The sequence below is a fragment of the Lagenorhynchus albirostris genome, chromosome 5 (genome assembly GCF_949774975.1).
Source record: "Lagenorhynchus albirostris chromosome 5, mLagAlb1.1, whole genome shotgun sequence".
Classification (NCBI taxonomy): Eukaryota; Metazoa; Chordata; class Mammalia; order Artiodactyla; family Delphinidae; genus Lagenorhynchus; species Lagenorhynchus albirostris.
Genome location: NC_083099.1, coordinates 96,163,610 through 96,191,437, shown reverse-complemented (window position 1 = coordinate 96,191,437; position 27,828 = coordinate 96,163,610).

The following is a 27,828-nucleotide window of genomic DNA, read 5'->3' as shown; positions in this document are numbered from 1 at the left end:
TAATTGAACTGATTGGAAGCTTATGTTGCCTAAAATGTAGATTTTAGCAGCTCTCCTACAGTTTATATAATAAGCTATGGCCAGCTGGCTTAAAGGTTTAATTTACAAGCAATAACTGTGATGATTCTTCCTATGTTCTGGAGGAAATTCAATGTCTTTTTTTTTCCTGTTAGAAGATATAAGTTGATGATCTGTAAGTTCCACAGTAATGCGCATTGTCCTTGAAGTCTTAGGTTCTGATAGTGTCTTGATTTGCTTGAGGTATTGCTATTTGGTCAGTTTATTAATCTCCTAATTGCTGTTTAAAGGATTCACTAAAAAGTACCCTGATCGTTTGACAAAATATTAAGTTAATTTCAAACAGAGATAAAACTATGATGAAAATAACTCAGGGTGATGAGATGTAGAGTGACTGGGTGGCCCCTTCAGATAAAGTCATTGTGGAATATCTCTCTGAGGAGGATATTAGAGGTGAGACATAAATAACAAACATGTCAAAGAACTGGAGGAAGAGCATTACAAGAATGAGGACACAGGGCTTCCCTGGTGGCGCAGTGTTTGAGAGTCCACCTGCCGATGCAGGGGACACGGGTTCGTGACCCGGTCTGGGAGGATCCCACATGCTGCAGAGTGGCTGGGCCCGTGAGCCGTGGCCGCTGAGCCTGCGCGTCCGGAGCCTGTGCTCCGCAACGGGAGAGGCCACAACAGTGAGAGGCCCGCGTACTGAAAAAAAAAAAAAAAAAAAAAAGAATGAGTACACAAAATATAAAAGCCCTCAGGTAGGAGGAAGCTTTTTGTGCTTGAGGAATAAGAAGGAAGTCACTAGAAGTGGGAAGAGTAAGGGGGAGACTAGTTGCAGATGAGACAGGAGGTAGGTGGGGCCAGATTACACTCAGCCTTGCAGGATGCAAGGAGTTCTATATTTTGAATATGGAATTATGCCCAACGTATGCTTTAGTGAAAAAACATTGTTTCAAACAGCCTGAGTAGAAAGATCCCCTTCATATAAAACTGTATATTCCCAGAGAAGAATTGAGGTGTATGTTCCTTAAAATGCTAATACTGGAAATTTCTGGATGCTGAACCTTGGGAGATATTCATCCTGCTATTTGTATTTTTCTGTATTGCTGTAATTGTTTACGAAAACCAACAGAGATCTCAAATATGCATTCATGAAAAATGAGCTATAAATTTTTTGAGTAAGATTTAAAGTTAAGAAAACATTGACATTATTGCGACTTCCAAATTCAAGTAAAGTGGGAAAAAGAAGGATTTATAAAGAAGGGTTTGTTGAATTTCATTAACAAATATAGAAATAAAATGACCTATACAATTTTTTCGGGGTTTTCATTGAATGTGGTAGAAAAAGAGCTCAAAAAAATCCAGAATGCACAGAATGCAAATAATCCACAAAACCTCCCTTATTATATAACTGTTAAAAACAAGACCATGGGCCCCCAAATGGGGTCACTTATGCTAAACCCCCGCATCATCAAACTGATAATTAGTTACAGTTTCATCCGCTCCCAGAAATGGAATCTTACACCAGTCAATCTGGAATTACCTGGTCTGTACTAGTGAGGTCATCTGCCTGATAGACCTCTGCCACCCCCTAAAAGAAAGTGCTCTTGCCACAACCAGTCCACGTTTTTGCTGGTCTAACTTCCTTGTTCCTGCTGCCTTCTGTCTGTAAAAGTCTGTCATTCTGTACAGCTCCTCAGAGTTCCTTTTCTTCTGCTAGATGGGATGTTGCCCAGTTCATGAATTGTTGAATAAAGCCAGTAAGATCTTTAAAGTTTACTCAGTTAAATTTTGTTTTTTAACACTGCCAAAATAGTTTTCCATGTACAATCTGCAAAGTGCAAAATGAATGGTAAAACGTTGCAGAAAAAAAAAGGATAAATAAAGGAAAGAGGTGGAAAAGTCAAAAGGGTAAATAATCTTTAAGCTATATATTAATTCAATTACTCATTCTTTCAATACAGATTTTAACATAATCTGTACTAAATAAACAAGGGTTGCATGCAAGAAGTCTAGTTGGATTAAATTCTCATGGGTGTAAGAATAAAATGTGACCACAAAGGGAAGCAGACTGGGCAGAAAGATGGCACAGAGACTGCCACCTTCATAACAGCATGGTCAGACTCTATCAGGGTTTCAATATTCTATCAAAAATATAAATTTAAAAAGTCCTCCTTGGATCTAAATCTCCCATCAAAATCTTCCCCTTGTTTTCTTCTATGTGCTCCTTTTCACTTCTCCACATTTATCTGTGGTTCCCATCCTCATATTTCTGTGGTATCTATGGAGTTCTGGGACAGAGGATTCACTTGAACCAGCTTTGTATTTGACGTGTTACAAATGCAGGTCAGATATTTCCATGGAAGACCACTAGGAGAATGGTATTATCCCAATGTTGGATTACTTCCATAGATAATCTGAGAACTTGATTTTTTTCTGCCTATAAAAATAGCTTGGGTTCCATTCCATATACAGAGAACAGGCTTTTCTGTCTCTATTCAGCTAAGCAAATGCCTGTTTTTTGGCAAGGAAAGAAGAAAAGCATTAATCATTTCCAGTTCATCCATATCAGGATGTTTACTCCCAAAATATAAAGATTCAATTCATATCTTTTTTGTTATGACCTCCAGGTAGTTTTTCTCAATGTGGTTGATTCTAGAAAAGTTTAGAAGAGGTTATTTGTAGATATGTATTGCTTAGAAGAATAGCATGGGGAAATAGCCTAAGAATACCTTAACAATGCTTACAGATAACCTACTGTTTGCTCTGGTCTGCCATAACTTAACAATGCTTACAGCAAACCTACTGTTTGCTCTGGTCTTCCATTTGTTATAATATATCAAGTTTGAAGGTAGGTCTTTGTGGTCTCTGGCTGCTTTTAACCCCCTCCCCAATCTCCACTTCTCCAAATGTACTAGATTGTTGTCTTGGTTGGATCTTATCTCTGGCCATGTTGAAATCCACCCTCTGCTCTTCAACCTTAGCTCTGTTCCTCCATCCTGTAGGACTGCACCTAGCTTTTGCCTACCTAAGTTTAATGGGCTTAGATTTGATTGTCAATTATTTCCCCAGTAGCTGCTACAGTTGGCTTGGGAACCAATGCCAACATAGTTCTCTCTTAGACTGATTCAGCAATAGTATAAGTAGAGCTGAAGCTGGCACCCAGACTACAGTGGAATGATCCAGGTAGAGGCTGCATTGGGCTGCATGGAAGAGAAGTAAAACTGTGAGGAAAGAGAGTGGAAAAGATGAAAACCCATGAGTCAATATATGTCTTTAGATATATTGTCATTTTGTCTTCAATAGAAGAGAGGTTGTGAAGGGCTGGGCTGATCACCAGTGACTCTGTAAACATACCTACCTGTTCACCCCAGCATCAAGATGAAACAGAATTTTTCCATCAAAAGCCACAGGTGTTAGCTGAGTATGCCTTTTTCCTAGTTAGTCCTGACTACTACTAGTTTAGAATCTTTAAAGGGACTGAGATATTTGAAATTGTTAGGACTTATGACTTGCAGATTCACTTTTTAAGTTAAAAAATGTAAAAATTAAAAATAATTTTATTGAAATATAGTTGACATACAATATTATGTTAGTTTTGTGTGTACTAAATAATAATTTGACATATGTATACATTATGAACTAATCACCATGATTTCTAATAACCATCTGTCTCTATATAGAGTTATTACAATATTGATCATATTCCTTATGCTGTATATTACATCCCTATGACTTATTTACTATGTAACTGGAGGTTGGTACCTCTTAATCTCCTACACCTATTTTGCCCTTCCTCCGTCACTCTTTTCCCTTCTGGCAACCTCTTGTTTGTTCTCTGAACCTATGAGTCTGTTCTTATCTTTGCTTTGCTTGTTTGTTTTGTTTTTTGACTCCACATGTAAGTGAGATCATGTGGCATTTTTATTTCTCTGGCTTATTTCACTTAGCGTAATATCCTCTAGATTTATCCATGTTGTCACAAATGGCAAGATTTTTTCTTTTTTATGGCTGAGTAATATTCCATTGTGTGTGTGTGCATGTGTATGCCATATCTTCTTTATTAATTTGTCTATTGATGGATATTTGGGTTTCTTCCATATCTTGGCTATTATAAATAATTCTGCAATAAATATAGAGGTGCATATATCTTTTCAAATTGGTGGTTTTGTCTTCTTCAGGTAAATACCCAGAAATGGAATTACTGGGTCATTTGACAGCTCTGTTTTTAATTTTTGAAGAACCTCCATATTGCTTTTCATAGTGGATGCACCAATTTATAAACCCACCAGCAGTGCAAGAGGGTTCCATTTTCTCTGAATTCTTGGCAACACTTTTTATTTGTTGTCTTTTTGAATATAGCCATTCTGACAGGTGTGAGGTGGTATCTCATTGCAGTTTTGACTTGTATTTCCTGGATGATTAGTGATGTTGAGCATCTTTTCATATGTCTGTCAGCCATCTGTGTGTTTTCTTTGGAAAAATGTCTATTCAGATCCTCTATTTTTAAATTAGGTTCTTCATTTTTTTGATGTTGAGTTGTATGAGTTATTTGTATTTTTTTGATATTAACCTCCTTATTGAATATATCATTTGCAAATATATTCTCCCATTTAGTAGGCTTCCTTTTCATTTTATTGATAGTTTCCTTGGCTGTGCTAAAGCTTTTTAGTTTGTCGTAGTTCCATTTATTTATTTTTGCTTTTGTTTCCCTTGCCTTGGGAAGACAAATCGAAAAAATATATTTCTAAGATCAATGTTAAAGAGTGTACTGCCTGTTTTCTTCTGGGATTTTTATAGTTTCACGTTTTATATTTAAGTCTTTAATCCATTTTGATTTTACTTTTATATATGGTGTGAGAAAGTAGTCCAGCTTGATTCTTTTACATGTAGCTGTACAGTTTTCCCAACACCATTTATTGAAGAGGCTATCTTTTCCCCATTGTATATGCTTGCCTCCTTTGATGTAGGTTAATAGACCATGTAAGTGTGGGTTTATTTCTGAGCTGTCTATTCTGTTCCATTGATCTATGTGTCTGTTTTGTGCCAGTATCACACTGTTTCGATTACTGTAGCTTTGTGTTATAGTCAAAAATCAGGGAGCATGATTCCTCCAGCACTGTTCTTTCTCAAGATTTTTTTTTTTTTTTTGCTATTCGGGGTCTTTTGTGTTTTCAGTCAAATTTTAGAATTATTTGTTTTAGTTCTGTGAAAAATGCCATGGATATTTTGATAGGGATTGTATTGAATCTGTAGATTGCCTTGGGGAGTATGATCATTTTAACAATAATAATTCTTCCAATCCATGAGCACGGTATATCTTTCCATTTGTTTGTGTCATCTTTAATTTCTTTCATCAGTGTCTTGTAATTTTCCTTAGGTAGGTTTATTCCTAGGTTTTTGTTTTTTGTTTTTGATAGTAAATGGGATTGTTTCCTTAATTTATTTTTCTGATAGTTTGTTGTTAGTGTATAGAAATACAACAGATTTCTGTATATTAATTTTGTATCCTGTAACTTTACCGAATTCATTAATGAGCTCTAGTAGTTTCTTGGTGGCTTCTTTAGGATTTTCTGTATATAGTATGATGTCATCTGCAAACAGTGACAGTTTTACTTCTTCCTTTTCAATTTGGATTCCTTTTATTTCTTTTTTTGGTCTGATTTCCATGGCTAGGGCTTCCAATAGTACGTTGAATAAGAATGGTGAGACTGGGCATCCTTGTCTTGTTCCTGATCTTAGAGGAAATGCCTTCAGCTTTTTACTCTTAAGTATGATGTTAGCTTGTCATATATGGCCTTTATTATGTTGAGGTATGTTTCTTTTATACCCATTTTGTTGAGAGTTTTTATCATAAATGGATGTTGAATTTTGTCAAAAGCTTTTTCTGCATCTATTGAGATAATCATGTGATTTTTTATTCTTCATTTTGTCAATGTGGTGTATCACATTGATTAATTTGAAATATTGAACCATCCTTGCATCTCTAGGATAATTCTGCTTGATCCTTTTAATGTATTGTTGATTTTGGTTTGCTAATATTTTGTTGAGGATTTTTGCATCTATGTTCATCAATGATATTGGCCTGTAATTTTCTTTTTTCTTTTTTTGTGGCGTCCTTGTATTTTTTAAATTATTATTACTCACAGTATAAACTAAATGTTCTTTGAGTAGATAGCCATGGCCTTTGAGATAGCTAAGAGAGATTTGCTTTACTCTAATTGAGGAAACTAAAGGAAAAAAAGTAATTTATCTATGAATTCATTTCCAGGTTTTATGGAGTCAGGGACAGATCTTAGTAAGTTTCCTGGAGTTGACATAGCAGCAAGCAGGGCATCTCCTTCCTTATCAGTTTCTCAGTTCCTGGATTTGATGTTTTTAGAGCAGGAAGGAAGTAGCTGCCCAAAACCACAGTCTGAAGGGCTGCTGGAAAAATAGATCTCTCTTGTTTCTTTGAATGGAAGGGAGATATTCCTTGTCTTGCCGGCACACAATTTTAGTTGATTTATACTTGTTTATACGAGTGCAAAAAATGGTTCACTCATGTCTTCTACTATGTTTGTATCTATATGTGTGAGTGTGTGTGTGTGTGTGTGTGTATTTGTATGTGTACCTGGGTGTATTTTCAGATCATAGCCATCAGTATATTTTTGGAACACTAGTTTCACAAGATAATTTCTGAACATTGCACTATCCTTAATGACATTCCCTTTCTTGAAAATTAATAATACTACTATCACAATAAAGAGACTAGAAAGTCTCAAAGTGAAGAGATATTTGAACTTCGTTTGGCCCAGAATTTCTGCAACTTCACTTGACCATGAAGTCCTTTGTTCAGGTAATGATTAATAATATCTCAGTTCTATAAATAAATATATTTAGGAAATGCTGAATTAGATACTTTTTCTGAAGGATTTGGATGTCTACAATAGCCAGAGATATACAGAGGAATGTGAAAATGTAGGCTGATACCAGTTTCAAAGTTTTTGCTGGGTCCTTTAAGCTTAGCTTCGTCAGTTCCATTTCTTAAAGCCTTGATCTGTTGAAGCACTGTTAACAGGGCCACCAAACTGTAAAATCCTTTCTGTGCAAGTAGCCTACAATAAAGGGGCTTACTAAGGCTTAAAAAAATTTTTTTTTAACTGGAATGTTCCTTTTCCTGAAGTAAGTTCTAGTAGGCAAATTCTGTTTCTATTAAGCAAATCAATAAATTAATTTCTTTCAAGCCAGTGCTATTAGACAAATCAATAAAATTACTTCTACCAATTTCTACCATTTGATACTTGGTAAAGTTGGGATCAAAAACGTATAGATTTTGGGTGGAATATATGCTCATCCCAGGAGAAAATAGAAATGAAGAAATATGTTCCTCATATATCTGAGGATTCCAATCTTTGGTGGTATTTGTAAAACGCAGCAAGCAACATTTAGCATGATAAAGCCTTTGGTGCCTTAGATTACTCAGTGAGTAGAAATTTGGGGCTATTTTGGTTAAAGCTAAGGGGAAAAGTTCTGAATTTCTTTGATATTTGCCTGATGTTAGAAAAATAAGGGTAGAGAAAGGTACAGAGTTATTAACTAACTTCTGCAGAAGACAGTATTTGATTAATAGTTCAGAACTAAATTTTAATTAGGGTCAGATATGCTGAATAATTATTAGGTGCTCACGTAGATTATTACCAGGATATCCTGCCGGGAAATTTATTAACCTGTAGACTACTTCTGATCTCCCTTTCTGTGCCCCCATTTTTAGTATAACTGATTTTTTAAAAAACATAACTGTGACTTCAAGAAACAGCAAACAAACAAACACCAAAGAACTGGTTTACTGGGATGTCTGAAATCTTGATTAAGAACACAATGTACATAACTGTAGGATATTTGAAATTAAAAGCACAGACATTTTTCCAGGTTACACATGTATAGCTTTCTGACTTAACAGAGAACATTAAATAACAGTGATTTGGAGTAGTGTGGATTAAATCAAGTGGCACAGACTGGTGATCTAGATAATAAAAACTCCCTTTCATACCCTTATTTGTCATTTTAGGCAAACATCTAGTTTGGAGGTCAGCTATATGAGGATAACTATTACCTTAAAAGATTATTTGTCTTTCAGAACTTTCAGTGTAGAAATGGTTTAGCACACAAAACTATAGAAAATAGGGCTTCCCTGGTGGCGCAGTGGTTGAGAGTCTGCCTGCCGATGCAGGGGACGCGTGTTCGTGCCCCTGTCCGGAAAGATCCCACATGCTGCGGAGTGGCTAGGCCCATGAGCCATGGCCGCTGAGCCTGCGCATCTGGAGCCTGTGCAAAAAAAAAAAAAAAAAAAAAACTGTAGAGAATAGTATAATGAGCTTCTATATACTGATCAGTCAACTCAATAATTATTAACATTTTCCCAATTTTGTTATTTCTCTCCATTCCTCCTCTTTTCTCTTGAGTATTTCAAAGCAAATCCCAGAAATCATTTTGCAGCATGCCTCTCTAACTGATAAGCCTTTTATATTTCCATGCCACTACTCAATCTGACAAATTTGAAAATAATTCCTTAATATCATCTAATACTGAGTCCATATAAGTATCCTCTATTATCTTCCCAATTTTACCCTCTAGCTCTAGGTCATCTGTAACCTCATAGGACTCTCAGTTTTGGGAATGAGTAGATCAATAAGGGGAACAAGTGGAGAGCATCTTTGCTCTTTTTTTCAGTCCAAAGCTTAAGTTTAAGCATCAACTTAAATCCATCATTTCCAAATTTCCCTAATTCTGAATTCTGCTGCTACTACTTAGAGCAGTGTTTCACTATCAAAGAAGTGAGAGCAAGGCCAAGCTATTTTTATGATAAGCCAGAGATGAAATTCTAGAAATTATTCTGCCTAGAATCTCTTTTCCAGACCGGTTGGGAGGCACATGAACAGGAAGGGGACTTAGCTGTTGGTTAAAAAGCAGGATTTCCTCATAGGGAGTAAGGTGTTTTCATTAAATGATATGTCTGTTTACATTTTCAAGTAATCTATAGTATCCTTAGTTGTAGTGGATAACTAACAACATGAACAACATGAACAACGCTAGTTCATGACTTCAATAAAATTTTATTTAGTGACACTTGTGGGTAAGGCATTGTGCTAGTAAGGAAAATACAGGATATAAAGCAAAAAGCACTCTATAGAAAATAAATTAAAGTACAATGGGAATTCAAAAGCAAACTATTTTTTTCCTTGGGTGGTTGACAGACAAAAGGAGCATTTGATTAGAACCTTAAAAGACTTCTAGAATTTGAACAGTTGGAAGGAAGAAAGGTCATTTTGGGTGGAGGAAAGAGTGAGCAAAGGCACAAAAGTAGGAAAAGCAAAACATGAAACAAATAAGATCAAACTGATGAATACGAGACTCTTCAGTCCAAACATCACAAAATATCGTGCAGCTAGGTGTAGATGTTATGTAATCACCCAGTAAGCAGAGATTCCAGTAACTGCTTTCAGTCACTGCTGCCGGGAACTACTAATCACGCAGAATGTTTAGAATGTCAAGATGATGATTGTTAATATGTGACCAGCCAAGAAAACTGGTGTCTGGTAGAGGCATCTGGTCCAATGTGATATAATAATTAATCCAACTGGATAATATTTTACCTCCAAATCCTACCCAGTGGTTGGGTCAATAGGCAAACACTGTGACTGTTCATTTGTGAAGAATATTTTGGCAACTTCTGGAGGCTTGAGAAGACCAGGGTCCATTAAGTGAAGCTTCTTTTGCTGTGGGGCTGGATGTTCCTTAGATCTTTCATGTGGCAATATCATATGATTTTTTGTTTTCTTTCTAAACTCAAAACACTAAAACTATATCATTAACATAGAAATATAAGAATTTTCTTGACCTCAACTTCAAGCTTACAATTAATGTATCTTTCAGCTAAAGAATGGATTCAAATGATGGTAACATTACTGATTTAGGTTTGCTTTGCTGCATTCAGCACTGAGCTAAAATGTCCTAGATCAGAGAATGATTCCAAATCAGATTAGTCCAATGTCCTAGTCCAGGCTATGTGCTTTACTGGGCCTGAGAAACAGGCTTTTCTTTTATTCCTCAGCATTAGCTAGAAATGCATTTTCAGCTAAAATTTGTCATGTGCTTATTATGTGCACCACACTTGTATCATAAGCATTACCTGATTTAATCTTCATAACAACTCTATGATGGAGGTTAATATACTTATCTGCATTTCAGAGATGAGGAAACTGGGGCTTAGAGAGGATTAGTAATTTATATCAGGTCACATAGCTAATAAGTGGGGCAGGGCTGGTTTGTGAGTCCTGCTGGTCTGTTACAGCAGGCCATGGGCATCTGAGCAGGGACTGTGTATTGTGATGTTCATCTGTCCCTCTGCCTCTTCAACTTCTACCCAGCTTTTCTTCCTGCTTCCTCATTCTTGCTATTTTTTAAAATCACAACCCCTCTATTTTCCTGTTCCTTGTATAGAATTCTTGTTTTTTCATTTATATATTAACTTATTTCCTATTTCACTCATTGATTTACCCCTAAGGTAGCAGGCCTTGTCTGCTAGGAAATTATACAAGAAGACCTAGCAAGTAAATGAATGAGTGAATACAGTACAATGTACTGAATGCTGGAGTACAGTTGCTTTGAGGGCACAAAGAAGGAAAAATATCAAATTTTGAGGCCTGGGAGATGATGCTGGAGTTGTGTCTCGAAGGAAGAGAAATTAGGTGAAGAAGTAGGAAGAACTTTCCAAGCAGACACACTAGCATTTGTATAGTCACTGAGTTGGGGCAGTAGCCAGACACAGCTGAGATCTGCTGGTCATTTGGGATGGCTGGAATGAATACATTGTGTATCCTGGGAGTGTTAAGAGATGAAGCTAGAGAGGAAGGTAGGGGCTGACCTGTGATGTTCTTGAGTGCTAAATTAAGGAGTTTGAATGTTAGCCTGAAAGTTACAGGAAATCATTGAAAGGATTTAAGTTACAGAAATGCATAATTTTGTATTTTATAATCATCACTTGCATAACCAATTTCTATGCCTTGAAAAGGAGGCCCTAAGTTTGCTCCAAGATTGTACACTACCTGCCTTGAGAAACTTCAAAGACTTCATCACCTTGTGATCTTCCCTGATAGAAGAGCTGAGTTTTCCATCCTACTTCCTGATCTCAGAAGTCTTGATCAGCTGGGTGCAAGGCACCCTTCATAAAATAGTCCTTAAAGATGAGGTTTATTGTTGTAACCATGAGAGCCCGCTTGCTAGGCACAAGATGCTCAGGTTTTTACAGGGACATCCAGATCCCACTTCCTTTCAGAAATCTCCCCAACCACATTCTCATGTCTCTCTAGGTTATGGGATACTGAATTACCATAATCTTTTTTTTTTTTTTTTTTCCTCTGCTGTTATTCCTGAAATCTCGGTGAGTTCAGGTGAGCAGTTCTGCAGAGGGCAAATCCATTGAGGCAAGTGGGAGGTGTGATATTGGAGCAGGAGCAACAGGTGGCATCAAACAAGTTGCATCCGATAGACAATTTGAGTGCCTTTAGCCAAGATACAACTTTAAGCAGCTTAGAGCAATGGTGGTCAAATGTTTTTGCTCACATACCCCTTAAAATACTTGGGTAAATCTAGGTACCTCATCATACATTTGAAGTTGATACCCACAATCTGTCATATATTTTAGTTGTTGCAAACATAATTTCTAGTGTGTTGTACCTACTGACATTTTAAACTGTTATAGTTTTAACAGTCTATTTTAAGATAACTTCAAATGCATTCAAAAGCTCTGTCTTTACCTCTCCTCCCCACATATTATGTGTTTGATGTCACAATTTACATCTTTTTTTTTTTTTTTTTTGGTGGTACGCGGGCCTCTCACTGTTGTGGCCTCTCCCGTTGCGGAGCACAGGCTCCGGACGCGCAGGCTCAGTGGCCATGGCTCACGGGCCTAGCCGCTCTGCGGCATGTGGGATCTTCCCAGACCGGGGCACGAACCCATGTCCCCTGCATCGGCAGGCGGACCCTCAACCATTGCGCCGCCCGGGAAGCCCCACAATTTACATCTTTTTTATTGTGTATTGATTAACAAATTCTTATAGTTAATACTTTCGTCTTTTAACTTTTATGCTAGAGTGTTAAGTGATTTACCCATTACTGTTACAATCTTTGAGTATTCTGAATCTAACTGTGTATTTACCTTTACCAGTGAGTTATATACTTTCAAGGATTTTCATCTTCAGCTTGGAGAACTCCCTTTAATATTTCTTATAAGGCAGGTCTAGTGGTGCTGAACTCTTTCAGCTTTTGCTTGTTTTGAAAACTCTTTTTCTTTCAATTCTTAACAATTTTGCTACTTTAAGTATTCTTGGCTGGCAGGTTTTTTTCTTTCAGCACTTTAAATGTACTGTGCCACTCCTTTATGGCCTGCAAAGTTCTGCTGAAAAATCTGATGATAGGTTTATGGGGGCTCCCTTGTACTTAACAAATTATTTTTCCCTTCTTGCTTTTAAGATTCCCTCCTTGTCTTTAATTTTGACAATTTGATTATAATATGTCTTGGTGGGGGTCTCTTTAAATTCATCTCTTTTGGTATCTTTGGGCTTCCTGGATCTGGATGTTTGTTTCTTACCCCAGGTTAGGAAAGTTTGGGGCCATATTTCTTTGAATCACCTTTCCGCCCCTTTCTCTCTCTCTTCTGCTAGGAGAAGAGTATATTGATCCAGTTGATGTTGTCCCATAAGTCCTTTAAGCTATCCTTACTCTATTTTTTTTTTTTTTTTTTTTGCTTCTTTGACTAGATGAATTCCACTGCCCTGTCTTTGAACTCATTGATCCTTTGTTCCACTGATCTGGTCTGCTGTTTGAATCCTTTTATTGAGTTTTTAAGTCAGTTATTGTATTCTTCACCTCTATGGTATCTTTAGTACATTTTAATATTTTCTATCTTTATGTTGAAATTCTTACTTTGTTCATTAATGCTTTACCCTGGTGAGTATACTTATGACCATTACTTTAAACTATTGGTAAGTCACTTAGCTCTGCTTCCTTAAGATTGATTTCTAGAGATTTATCTTGTTCTTTTGCTTGGAACATATTCCCTTGTTTCTCCATTTTCCTTGACTCTCTGCATTGGTTTCTATGCATTAGATAAAACAGCCATCTCTCCCAGTCTTGTGTAGATTAACCTCATCTATTAGCCCAGACCAAGCTCCTGGTTGCCTCTCAAATCTTTGTGATGGCCCAATCCTCCGTCTTTGTTCTTAGCAGCTCTGAACAGTAGAGGGTATGCCAAGACCCATTAGTGTCCCAAAAGGGAGGGTCACAGTTAGCAACTCAGTGTAAGCTGATTAGAAACCAAACCCTCAGGCAGCAGCTGGGAAACTGGGAGATGGGTATTTCTGCGTGTTACCTCTGTATTGAGCCTGAGTGTATAGTTGCTGGGGGTGCATCTATTTAAAGACTGCTTTTGTTGCTATAATCCTGTGGAACTCATGAATGCAAGCCCTGTTGGCTATCAGAGCTAGGTAAATTGAGAGCCAGTCCCTCCAGTGCAAGCTGTAAAAGTTGGGGTGCTAGATACGTGTACAAGCTCCTTATAGGGAGGTACCAGTGACTTGGTTTTTTTGTTGGAGTGAGCAGGAGGGAGAAGGTGGAGAAAGTGCCCACTGGCTCTTTTGGACTCCAGGGAGGATCACAGTCAGCACCAAATTGTGTGCGAATCAGAAGCTGGACTCTCAAGCGGTAACTTGTGAAATATGCAATCAAACCCCTTCCAGTGAATGAATGGGAGATGGGCATTTTCACCTGCTCGTGTTGTGCTGAGCCCTGGGGGGATAGCTTTGGCGAGTGCTTGCATGTCCATTGAGAACTGCTGCTTTGTTTTCCATAGTCCTGTGGCATTCATGAACACAAGCCCCTTTGGCTATCAGGGCCAGGCAATCTGGGGGCCTGTTTCTCTGGTGGCAGATGCAAAAGCTGGGACACCAGACTTGTACAAGCTTCTTTCAGAGATGCTAGTGAACTGGGTTTTTTTTGTTGGAATGAGCTGAAGGGAGAAGGCAGAGGAAGTGCCCACTGGATTCCCCTGGGCTCCATGAAGAATAGTAGCCAACTTCCAGAATCATGCTAATTGGACGTCAGACCCTCAGGCTGCAGCTTGTAAAGTATGCACTAAGACCCTTTCCAGGGCAAGGCTAGAATGCCCTGGGAGATAGGCATTTTTGCCTGTTCCTTTCACACTGAGCCGGGGTGGGGGGTAGGGGGGGTGGGGGGTGGGTTGGGGGGGTGGGGGGTGGGGGGGGCGGATACCAACTGTAATGCATGGCCATTAGGAACTGCTTCTTCGTTTGCTCTAGTCCTGTGGGTTTTGTGGAATCCAGCCTGGTTGGCTTTCAGAGCTAAGTGTTTTGAGGGTCATCTCTCATGCGGTAGTAATAAAAGTTGGGGGACTAGGTGTGTGGTCTAAACCCTTTGCTCTTCAGGGAGAAGTTAGGAGTCTCAATTCTATGACTCTATTCTGGGGGTGGGGTTTATGATGAGAGTGTGTCTCTGCCTTTCCTACCTGTTTCAGTACGGGTATTTTCTCTTTCGCTCAACGTGCAGAATCACTCAGCTGGTATCTGGATTTCTCTCAGAGGGATACTCCTTATGTAGCTGTACATTCACTGCATCTGTGGGAGGAGGGATGTTCAGGAGCCTCCTATGTCACCATTTTTGGGCCCTCCTTCTGTCTGATGTTATTTTGTTAGCTTCTTGGACTTATATTTCTATTCCACTCTTCCTTCCTATATTTATGCTAATATATTGTCTTATTTTTGAAAGTCTTGTCTTAATTACTTTATCACACTTTTCTGTTACAAAAATATATACTGGAACTTAAATTTTTTTTTTTTTTTTTTGCGGTACGCGGGCCTCTCACTGTTGTGGCCTCTCCCGTTGTGGAGCACGGGCTCCGGACGCGCAGGCTCAGCAGCCATGGCTCACGGGCCCAGCCGCTCCGCGGCATGTGGGATCCTCCCGGACCGGGGCACAAACCCGCGTCCCCTGCATCGGCAGGCGGACTCTCAACCACTGTGCCACCAGGGAAGCCCCGTGGAGCTTAAATTATTTTTAAAGTTTCCTGTGACTACAAGACTTGAATGCAAAAAATAGCATACTAATGACCAAAACAAAAATAAATTGAAACATAATCATTTAACATAAAAGTAAAATCTTGTTGGAAATGAATCTCTCATGGAGCTGTTTATTTTTTGCCTCAGTTGGTTTATGTGTCTATAGATGATCATGGATATTTTCTAGAATGAGATTGAGTTCAGCATTCATTTAATTCCTATTTTTCACTTTCATAAATGTAAGTATTGCAAAATTTATTTATATAAAACACATGGCAATGGAAAGAGTTTCATTATAGCTAGTTAGAGGAGGGGGAAATGCCCAGCTTTGGGAATCATGACACCTACTTCATAAAAATGACATGTTTTGGGGCAAATCACTTGCTAGGTCTTGGTTTCTTCCTCTATAAAATTAGAGAGGTGGCATAGAGGAGTTTTAAGTCTCTATATAGCTCTACCATTCTATAATAATAATTTTAAAAGGCAGATTAAAACCATTTAGGCATATCAGGTGGGAAGTATATGCATAAATAAGCATAAATAAATGGAATTGATATAAATATGAGGTGGATGCTTGCTTTCAAGGTGATTATAATCAAACTGGGTAGCAAATAACATTAATTAAGTAGGGAATAAATCAAGATTGCATATGATTAAATGCTAAATGCTTATAGATAAGTTTTAAAAGTTCTAAGACGGGTCTATTAATTGAGGCTGAACTCTGTAGGAAAGGCTTCATGGAGAAGGTGCAGTCTGAAGAGGACTTTGGTGGTCCACATGGTAGAACAACATGAAAGAAGTCATAGGGGAGCCACAGACCTCAGAAGCATGGGCTGGTGGTGTCAAGGTGACTGGAACATCTTGCCTGCTAAGGAAGGGAAGGGCTGAGGTAATAAGGATATCACAGCCAGGTCCCTGGGAAGCAATTAGAGACAATTATAGTCAACTTTAATTATGTGTGGCAAATATGTTCTATAAAGTCATCATGAACAATGAATTAGCAAATACTGAAGTGTTTGTCATAGGGGATGCACAGTGTTATTCCTGTGAGCCTCTGTTTACATTTTCTTCTTAACTTTTTCGGTGTGTTTCTGTTTAAAGACTTCAAATTTAGTATATATTGTTGATTCATTAACATCAGACTAATAGCCAGCAGCATTATTGCTCATTCCTGGACAGAGATTATCCAGCATGTGTATTTTCTCCATAAGGTACATCACAACCTTCTTAGGCTTAGGAACACTAGACAGCACTTCAGCACTCTGCTTAGGGGCCCTTTTAAACAACAAAATCAACAACAAACAGCACATAAATATGAAAAACATGGCACTAAATAGGCTACAAAAGGACAGTTTTTACAGTCTAAGAGCTGAAATAAGAAGGCAGAGCATCACCTTGTCCAAACTCATCTGGGAGCATGCACACTGGGTGACTCAAACTTCTCATTGCTTTGCGCATGTTCATGCATGATCTTGAAAGTGCCCTAGTATTGACTGTGGGATTACAAATAGATTTTAGCAAGTAGGCAAATTTGCAAACATGAAATCTTTGAATAATGACAATGAACTGCATATTGGCGAGGTAGGCTGTAGCCAGCCATTAATGAGATCTGAGCAGAGGAATAACACAATGAGTAATATTTAGGAAGCTCACTCACTTATTCACTTACCGCAAATTAAACATTAAAGGAGCCTCACTGTGTGTTAGGGGTTGCATAAGGTGCTTGAAGTACAAATGAATAAACATGGCGCCTGCTCTTAAGGAACTGAAATCTAAGCACAAGTAACCTACAGGGGAAGCCTGGGAGAAAAATCTGGAGCAACCAAAAGTCTTATTGCCAGACTCATTCTTGAGGTAATGAGGACCAGGTTTTGCAAAGTAGCAGTGGGAGCGGGAGGAAGGGCAAACATGAAGAGAGAATGAAAGATTTTCGTTTTGCTTGAATAGTGAGAGAGACCTCCCACAGATTCCAGACTTTAGGTTGAGGAAAGGTATGCCAAATATATGTCCTTGTGTTCCAGCAAAAGCTGTCTTCCTCAAACTAGGAAGCTTGCAGAGGGAAACTGGTTCCCCCTTTCCTAAGGATGGCTCTTTGCTTCAGCTATTATTAAGCCCAGAATGACTAAAATGGCGTTCTTTAAAATTAAGAATAAAATCAAACAAAACCAAAAGACTAGATTTATCCTGCAGGTAGAACACACAAGTTTTCTAGATTCCAGAGATGTTGTTGATTTCTTTTTGGACCAGTTCTGAAACATTCAGTAACAAATTTCTATTGACCTCATGAGTTCACATTGCTCATGTGTAGTAACCTTGGTCAGCAGCAAAGAACTTAACTGTTAATCTTCTCTTGGTGTGTGCACAATTACTTTAATTATTTGTTTTCTATTTTCTGCTGTTTTTTGGAAAATAATTTCCCTTGTCTTTAGAGCAAGAAGTATTTCATGTCTAGTTTTATTAGTTAATAACATTCTACTCATGCTGCTTGGGAAGGATGTGACAGTTCTTCTGGGTCTCTTACTACTGTGCTGACTCCCTAACACCAACAGGCTTTTCTTCCTGGGCAGGGTCATAGATCAGATGGGTATTAATTTTGAATCAAGTAGATTAATCAAATAATTGTCCCCTCCCTGAGTGTCAGGCATTGTGCTGGGCCTGGGGATGAGAAAGATGGATAAAGTTTATGTCTTAAAAGAGCTGGCAGTTGTCAAAGCCTAAGGGATTCTCCAGACATTAAAATACCACTTAATGCTTCACCCTGTAGGTGCTTACGTCTCAACACTAATATAAAAGGTAGAGCAAGAAGAGGCAACTTTGGTCTTCTTTTAAGAAATATCTATTCAATTCCTTTGCCCATTTTTTAATGCTTTTTTTTCTTTGAGTTGTGTGTGAGATCCTTATATATTTCAGATATTAACCTCTTATCAGCTATATGGTTTTCTTCCATTCCACAAGTTGCCTTTTCACTCTGTTGATTGTTTCCTTTGCTGTGCAGAAGAAGCTTTTAGTTTGATGCAGTTCCACTTGCCTATTTTTTCTTTTGTTACTCGTGCTTTGAGTGTCATACCCATGAAATCACTACCAAGACCAATGTCATGAAATTTCAACCTGTTTTATTCTAGGAGTTGTAGAGTTTCAGGCATTACATTTAAGTGTTTAATCAATTTTGAACTGATTTTTGTGTGTGGTATAAGATAAAGGTCCAAATCATTCTTTTGCATGTGGACATCCACTTTCCCAACACCATTTGTGTAAAGGTTATCCTCCCCATTGTGTGTTCTTGGCACCCTTGTCAAAGATCAGCTGACTGTATATGTTGGATTTATTTCTTGGCTGTCTATTCTGTTCCTTTGATCTATATATCTGTCTTTATACCAATACCATACTGTTTTCATTGCTGTAAATTTGTAATATATTTTGAATTTAGGAAGTGTGATGCCTCCAGCTTTGTTCTTCTTTTTAAATATTGGCTTGGTTATTTGTGGTCCTTTGTGATTACATATGAATTTTGGAATTATTTTTTCTATTTCTTCAAAAAATGCAATTGGAATGTAATACAAATCAAAACCACAATTAGACATCACCTCACACCTGTCAGGGTGGGTATTATGAAAAAAACAAAAACAAAGAGTGTTGGCAAGGATATGGAGAAATTGGAAACCTGGAACACTGTTGGTGGGAATGCAAAATGGTGTAGTTGCTATGGAAAATAGGTTGTTCAAAAATTAAAAATAAAAGTATCATATGATCCAGCAGTGCCACTTCTGGGTATTTATTCAAAATAATTGAAATCAGGATCTCAGAGTGATATTAGCACCCTATGTTCATTGCAGCACTATTTGCAATGGAACAACTAAATTTCCATCAGTGGATAAATAGATAAAGAAAATATGGCATCTATATACAATGGAATATTACTCGGCATTAAAAAAGAAGGAAATTTTGCAATGTGTAACAACATGGATGACCTTAGGTCATTATGCTAAGTGGAATAAGCCAGTCACAGAAAGAAAAGTGTGGCATGATTCCACTTGTACGAGGTATCTAAAATAGTCAGATTCATAACATCAAAGACTGGAATGGTGATTTCCAGGGTCTGGGTGGAGGGGAAAATGAAGAGTTGCTAATCAACAGGCATTAAGTTTCAGTTAAGCAGATGAATAAGTTCTAGAGATGGAATGTATAACATAGTACCTGTAGTCAACAATACTATCTTGTACAGTTAAAAGTAAATGTGTTAAGAAGGTAGATCTCATGTTAAGTATTCTTACCCTAATAAAATAAAATTTGAAAAAAGAGGAGAAGAAGCAGCTTCCTCAGCCAAGACTCTGCTTTCAGATGCCTCTAGAAATCTCTTATACTCACTGTGCAACAAGTACTTTCAAAGATAATCCTTTGCACTTTGATTCTCTACTTTATACCATGAACACTTTCTTTTTAGGCAATACACAGCAAGCTCAGTGCATTAGCAGGTGACATAATTTCATATGCACAAGTATAAACTATAATAAGGCACCTCAGGTTGGCTTCTCTTGAAAGTTGCCACCCAGGAAAGAGTTTGATTAGGGAGTGTTCTATGTAGTATTTTACTTGCAGATACATGTTCAGTGTTGTCCTGTCCTTACTTAGCTGGAGATTAAATTCTCATACGCTGCCTTGGTTTTTAATACCAGACGATATGGTCTTTGTTTTAGTAAATACCTGTGCCTATGTGGATTATTTTAGGAAGGCCACATAATAGCAATGTGTCTGAGGCAGTATTTCTTGCAGAGAAGTTTAAATGAAAGGAAAATTGTTCAAGTGGAGAGTTCTGTAAATGCAGTATTGTGGGAGTCGTTGAGAAATGGGAATAAAAGTCTGTTTTAATCATATATCTCTTCATATAGTTGCTGAAAGCAATATGAAATCATTTGGTCCCATCTATGGAAAGTGATTGGGTCTACCTGCTGCAGGAAATGGAAGGTAGCTCCCTGCGAGTGTGGTGTGTGGGAAAAAGGGCCCAACCACTCTAATTATGAGTCTTTCTAGCCTTAAAGTCCCATCTTTCCAGTCCTAAGAGTAGAATATTAAGAGTAAGTTCATTGAAGAAGATGTGGCACATATATACAATGGAATATTACTCAGCCATAAAAAGAAACGAAATTGAGCTATTTGTAATGAGGTGGATGGACCTAGAGTCTGTCATACAGAGTGAAGTAAGTCAGAAAGAGAAAACCAAATATCGTATGCTAACACATATATATGGAATATAAAAAAAAATGGTCATGAAGAACCTAGGGGCAAGATGGGAATAAAGACACAGACCTACTAGAGGTTGGACTTGAGTATACGGGGAGGGTGAAGGGTAAGCTGGGACAAAGTGAGAGAGTGGCATGGACATATATGCACTACCAAACGTAAAATAGATAGCTAGTGGGAAGCAGCCACATAGCACAGGGAGATCAGCTCGGTGCTTTGTGACTACCTAGAGGGGTGGGATAGGGAGGGTGGGAGGAGGGAGACACAAGAGGGAAGAGATATGGGAACATACGTATATGTATAACTGAGTCACTTTGTTAGAAACTAACACACCATTGTAAACCAATTATACTCCAATAAAGATGTAAAAAAAAAAAAAGTAAGTTCATTGATACTTAGAGGACTAGTTAAAACAGAAATTCCCTACTTTCTGAAATTGTGATAATAGTAATTTTCTCATAAGATTGTTGCATATGTTTAATGAGATAATCTATGTAAAGTATATTATAAATGTGTATATGTTTAGCTACCATTATTATTATAATTATTACCATATGCACATGAAGTCCTTACACTTCCCATCAGGGTTTGAAGAATTTGCTGGTCAAACCTCACTTTCTTTTAAGTGATGATTCTTCTTCTTTAAAAAACAGATTTATTCAGGTATAATTGATATACAAAAAACAGCACATATTTAATGTCTAAATTTGATGGGTTTGGACATATGCATACACTTGTGAAAACGAAGCGTTTGGTTCTTTGTTTTGATTGAGTCCCACACCATTGATATAAGTCACTTATCAAACTATCATGGGGTGCAGCTGTGTTCCCCTGAGTAATGTGGGTGTCCTGTATTTTTCACTCTTGACTAGATGGGACAAAATCACTGTGGAGTAGTTTGAAGCCTAATAAATCATACCCCATTTCCAAGAAATGTATTTTGGTTAACAGACTCCTTTCTAAGATATAAATAAGCTGGTTTTCATTTTTTCATCCAGAGTTGTTAACCGAGATCAGATAAAGCATGAGATCTGTTGATGTCTGGAGTGGGCAGGAAGGGGAATCTTGGGCTTGGGGCCATTGGTGAAAGACTGACTGTTGGGAGGGAGGGCCTTGTGGGATGCCAAACTCTAGGCGCCTCTGGGACCAGGTTGAGTGTGATGGAGGTAGGAGGGTGTGGAAGAGTACTTGGCTGAGGGCGGGTGATGTGTCATTAAAATTCCCAGCAGGCTGCCTGTAGCTCTCTGGCTGTGGAGTAGCTTGCCAATGCCTGAATAGAGATGTCAGGGCTAGTTTGGAAGGCTGCAAATTAAAAATGATTTACACTTTTGGCCAGCTTAATCTCTTCTAATCCAGCTTGTATAGTTATTCCAGTTCAGCCCAGTATCCCTCCTCTCAGTCTTGGCTTCTCCTGGGAGGTGAAGTTAAAAAGGGAAAGAAAATGGAAGGTGTGGAAAAAGAAAAGAGCATTTCCCCCCTTTTCCTGATGGAAAAGTTGATCAGACTTTTAGATCCCTCATCTCTACCTTCTTTTTCTTCTTTACTATATACATAAACCAAGGCTTTTGAAACTTATTTCTGAAGAAACGGCCCCCTCCCCTAACTGCTAATGAAAGTAGTGTACTTTACAAAATTAACATTCTAGCCTCTTCTAAGTATAGAGGAAGAGATAACATGTTACCTTTGGATCAGTTTTTTACCCTTGAAAAATTACAAGTGGTTCCCTTCAGTTATGTAAATGTAGGAGTCTGATATTTTAAGGAAAGGGTCCCATGGAGTCTTGTGAACTTTATAAAGGCAGCGTCTCTTGGTATGCAGTTCTCTAAGGAAGACTAGTTGGGGTTTAAGTGATAAAATAGAAAAAATAAAATAGATGTAACTGTGTTTGTACCTCAGACTGGTGAAGTGGGTCAGCTCAGTTATACTCCCAAGGGGATTATGAAAGTTTATCTTAGGGCACCTGAGTGATTACTTGGAGGAAAATCAAGGAAATGCAAGGGACAGTTTACACCAGGTTTTCAGGGGGCATTACTGTTGACTACAGAGAGCTACAGCTGGTTGAGAGGACATCCCAGAAGCATTTTTCTCAACTTGGAGAGAAGGATCGGCCTAACTCATATGAAAAACATAAGATAGAGAAGGCATGCTCATTCACTCTTGGAGGAAGCAAAGAGAAGTGTTCTCTGTCCCCACCACCCTACAATGCTCCTTTTCTCAGCCCTTCTCCATTTACCCATCCCCTTACCACTTCTGAATGTGAATTCCCTGTAAGCAGAGGTTTTGTCTGTCTTATTCATTGTTGAATCCCCCGTGCTTAGAACCATGCCTAGCACCCAGTGAGCACTCAATAAATAACATATTTTTGAATTAATAAATGGATAAATTTAAACTTAGGGGAACATTGAAGTTGTTGAATGACAGAATTAGGATCTAAAGAGATCTGCTGGAACTATAAGCTGAATCTACCAGATGAAATTTAATAGGAAAAAATGGAAAATCCTGCCATAGGTTCAAAAATCAACCATAAAAGGTCCCCAGATAGGGAGATATAACTTGGTGATAGCTTATGTGAAAAATTTAGTTGACAGTAAGCCCAACATAAATTAGCAGTGTGCTATGATTATGATAAAAATTTAGTATGATCACAAGCCCCATTAATTAAGATATAATACCTAGAATAGAGAAGGTGACAGTACTTGCCTTCTTTATGCTGGTCAGGTAGTACTGGAGTACCTATATTCTATTCTGTATGCTGCACTTAATAAATGATGTATTTAATTCAAAAAGAGTCATGCACCACAATGTTCATTGCAGCTGTATTTACAATAGCCAGGTCATGGAAGCAACCTTAGTGTCCATTGACAGTTGAGTGGGTAAAGAAGATGTGGCACATATGTACAATGGAATATTACTCAGCCATAAAAAGAAATGAAACTGAGTTATTTGTAGTGAGGTGGATGGACCTAGAGTCTGTCATACAGAGTGAAATAAGTCAGAAAGAGAAAAACAAATACCGTATGCTAACGCATAGAGTCGGAAAAAAAAAAAAGGTTCTGATGAACCTAGGGGTAGGACAGGAAAAAGACGCAGACGTAGAGAATGGACTTGAGGACACGGGGAGGGGGAAGGGTAAGCTGGGACGAAGTGAGAGAGTGGCATGGACTTATATATACTACCAAATGTAAAACAGATAGCTAGTGGGAAGCAGCCGCAAGCACAGGGAGATCAGCTGGGTGCTTTGTGACCACCTAGAGGGGTGGTATAGGGAGGGTGGGAGGGAGATGCAAGAAGGAGGAGATATGGGGATATATGTATACATATAGCTGATTCACTTTGTTATAAAGCAGAAACTAACACACCATTGTAAAGCAATTATACTCCAATAAAGACGTTAAAAAAATAAATGATATATTTATATAAATCTGTGTGTTTAATGGAGACTAGCCAGAGAAATAAGGGGATTTGGAATGTGAGGGATAATTGGTAATACTGAGGACATTTCTAGTCAGCCTAAGAAAACGTTCAGTGAGCTTCAGTCTTCAAGTATCTGAGGGGCTATTCTGTGAAGAGGCACAAGATTTGTTCTCTGTGGTATCAGGGGCTAAAACTAGGGCAATTGGGCTGAGGTTTCACGAAGATAGATTTTATCTTACTGCAAAGAAGGATTTCTAAATTTGTCTGATCTCTATGGAGTCTTGCAGGGAAGTGAATCTTCTTTATCTGGAGATATTCAAGCAGTCTGCACAAAGATTGCACAATGGCTTGAGTGCCTGGTTGAACCTGAGGATTGATAAGACATCTTCATTAGAGATGAGCAATGTGGGCAGGTGAAGCATCCAGGAGGGGTGAGATGCTTTGCTGATTTCAGGGCCAGCCTGACATTGGAATTCTTTCCATGAATCACACTGCTTAAATGCAGTTTAAAAGTGTTCTAATTTATCTGGTCTGGCTCTGTGACACCTGAATAATATAACTCAGATTATCTGGGATTTGTAAGTGGGCTTAATTATTTTAGACTACTTATTGAGTGCTGGCTCTGTGCTAAGTACTTGCTAGGGATTAAGACAGAATAATGAACAAGATTCAGTCTCTGTTCTCAGGAATCCTAGGTATCGTGCTCATAGGGCCTCTGTACTACAAGGCTAACATTTCAGCTTGGAGGCTCTATTCTCAGACTTCATTGAGCATTTGGTTCAGTTCCTTAAATCTTTATGCTTATTAGTTCTCCAGACAGGCATTTCCTAGAGGGCAGGGATTGTTTCTTTTTGCCCTTGAATGTTCGTAGGATCTGAAAGCACAGTGGTTGACATAATAGTAGGTATTCAGTAAATGCTTGTACAGTACCTCCCCCACCCCACTTAACCATAAAACTCCTAGAAAACGTAGGTGGTGAGCTCCTTGACATAGGTCTTGGTGATGATTTTTTAAATCTGCCACCAAAAGCAAAAGCAACAAAAGCAAAAATAAGCACGTGGGACTACATTGAACTAAAAAGCTTCTGCGTAGTAAAGGAAACTGTCAATAAAATTAACAGGCAGCTACTGAATGGGAGAAAATATTTGCAAATCATATATCTGACAAGGGGCTAATATCCAAAATATGTAAAGAACTCATGCAACTCAGCCAAAGAACCCAAATGTTCAATTAAAAATGGGCGAAGATCTGAACAGACATTCTTCCAAAGAAGACATACAGATGGTCAACAGGTACATGAAGAGGTGCTCAATATCATTAATCATCAAGGAAATGCAGATCAAAACCACAATGAAATATCACCTCACACATGTTAGAACAAATTATCAAAAAGACAACGAAAAACAAGTGTTGGTGAAGATGTGGAAAAAGGGAACCCTTGTGCACTGTTGATGGGAATATAAGTTGATGCAGCCACTATGGAAAACATTATGGTGGTTCATCAAAAAATTAAAAGTAGAGCTACCACATGATCCAACAATCCCATTTCTTGGTATTTATCCAAAGAAAACAAAAATACTGACTTAAAGAGTTAATAGTTCCCCTTTATTTGAGGGGAATATGTTCCAAGACCCACAGTGGGTGCCTGAAATCTTGGATAGTATGAAACCCTATATATACTATGTATTTTTCTCCCTATACATACATACTTATGGTAAACTTTAACTTATAAATTAGGCACAGTAAGATATTAACAACAATGACTAATGAAATAGAAAAATTATAACAATATACTGTAATAAAAGTTATGTGAATGTGGTCTCTCTCTGTCTCAAAATATCTTATTAGACAAATTTAATGTTTTTTCTGTATTAACTAAGCACTTATCGTGCACCGTGGCTGTAACTTTTGCAGTTTGAGGTGCAAGTGCAAAAGTAGGACGAATTTCATTTTCCTTCTTCACAATTTCATGGAAAGAAGACTTGTTCTTATTATAGATTCTAGCAACCTCAGCACATGAATTTTTTCTATCCTTATTATTGAAAACTTTCACCTTTTCACTTAAAGGAAGCACTTTATGGCTTCTCTTTGGCATATCCAAATTGCTAGTACCACTACTCCTGTGCTTTGGGGCCATTATTAAGTAAAATAAGAGTTACTTGAACACGAGTACTGTGACACAGTGACGCTCGATCTGACAACCAAGGTGGCTACTGAGTAACTAAACAGCAGGATACGCTGGACAAAGGGATGATTCACATCGCAGGCTGGATGGAATGGGACAGTGTGAGATTTCATCATGCTATTCAGAATGGCGCAAAATTTAAAGCTTATGAGTTGTTTATTTATGGAATTTTCCAGTTAATATATCTGGACTGTGGTTGACCACGTGTAACTGAAACTGTGGAAAGCAAAACCCCGGATAAGGGAGGATTACTTTAGGAACATAACTAACAGTGCTCTGCAAATGAGTTGAGAACCAGAAGAAATCCTAAGAAAGACCAGTGGAGGGACAGTGCCTTAAGAACTGGAGGAATAATTAAGAGTCTCATTCTAGGCTTGGGGATGGGAGCAGGAGGATTGGGGGTGGTGGTGGGAGCTGGGCAACAAAGCCACCAGACAGGCCATGACAAAGAAGTTGGTCTTTACTACGGGGTCTCACCAGCATCAGGAATCAAATACATTATTCAGTACCGAATAGCACATACAAGAATGAGTTGTAGAAGCACTAGAGCTCCAGGGTTTGAGTTATCTACAAGGAGAAGGAGGAGGTGGTTTCAGAGCAGTCTGAGGCCCAGTGCTAAGGTAGGGCAGCTCTCTCCTTAATGCAGGGAACGGGATGGGGCTCAGAGGACCAAATCAGAATATAAAAGGAGCCCTTATATCCACTGTCAAAGAGCCCAGTCTAATTCTGATGAGCAGCATTTAGGAAAAGGTGAACTCTTTTTTTAAAAGAAAAATATTTTAATTTTTTTACATTCTTTTTCAAATTCTTTTATCATTTAGGTTATTACAGAATATTGAGGAGAGTTCCCTGTGCTATATAGTAGGTCCTTGTTGGTTATCCATTTTAAATATAGCAGTGTGTACATGTCAGTCCCAAACTCCCATTCTATCCCTCCTGCCTACCCTTCCCCCTGGTAACCATAGGTTCATTCTCCAAGTCTATGAGTCTGTTTCTGTTTTATAGATAAGACCATTTGTAACATTTTTTTAAGGTTCCAAATATAAGTGATGTCACATGATAGTTGTCTTTTTCTGTCTGACTTACTTCACTTAGTATGATAATCTCCAGGTCCATCCATGTTGCTACTAATGGCATTCTTTCATTCTATTTTATGACTGAGTAGTAGTCCATTGTATATTTGTATCACATCTTCTTTATCCATTCATATGTTGATGGACATTTAGGTGGCTTCCATGTCTTGGCTATTGTAAACAGTGCTGCAGTGAACATTGCGGTGCATGTATACTTTCGAACCAAGTTTTTCTATGGATATATGCCCAAGAGTGGGATTGCTGCATCATGTGGTAGCTCTATTTTTAGTTTTTTAAGGAACCTCCATACTGTTCTCCATAGTGGCTGTACCAATTTACATTCCCACCAACAGTGTAGAAGAGTTCTCTTTTCTCCACACCCTCTCTAACATTTATTGTTTGTAGATTTTTTGACAATGGCCATTCTGACTGGTGTGAGGTAATATCTCATCGTAGTTTTGATTTGCATTTCTCTAATAATTAGTGATGTTAAACATCTTTTCATGTGCCTCTTGGCCATCTGTATATCTTCTTTGGAGAAATGTCTATTTAGACCTTCTGCCCATCTTTTTGATTGGGTTGTTTGTTTTTATGGTATTGAGCCTCATGAACTGTTTGTAAATTTTGGAGACAAATCCTTTGTTGGTCACATCATTTGCAAATATTTTCTCCCATTCTGTGGGTTGTCTCTTCATTTTGTTTATGGTTTCCTTTGCTGTGCAAAGGCTTTTGAGTTTAATTAGGTCCCATTTGTTTATTTTTTTTAATTTCCATTATTGTGGGA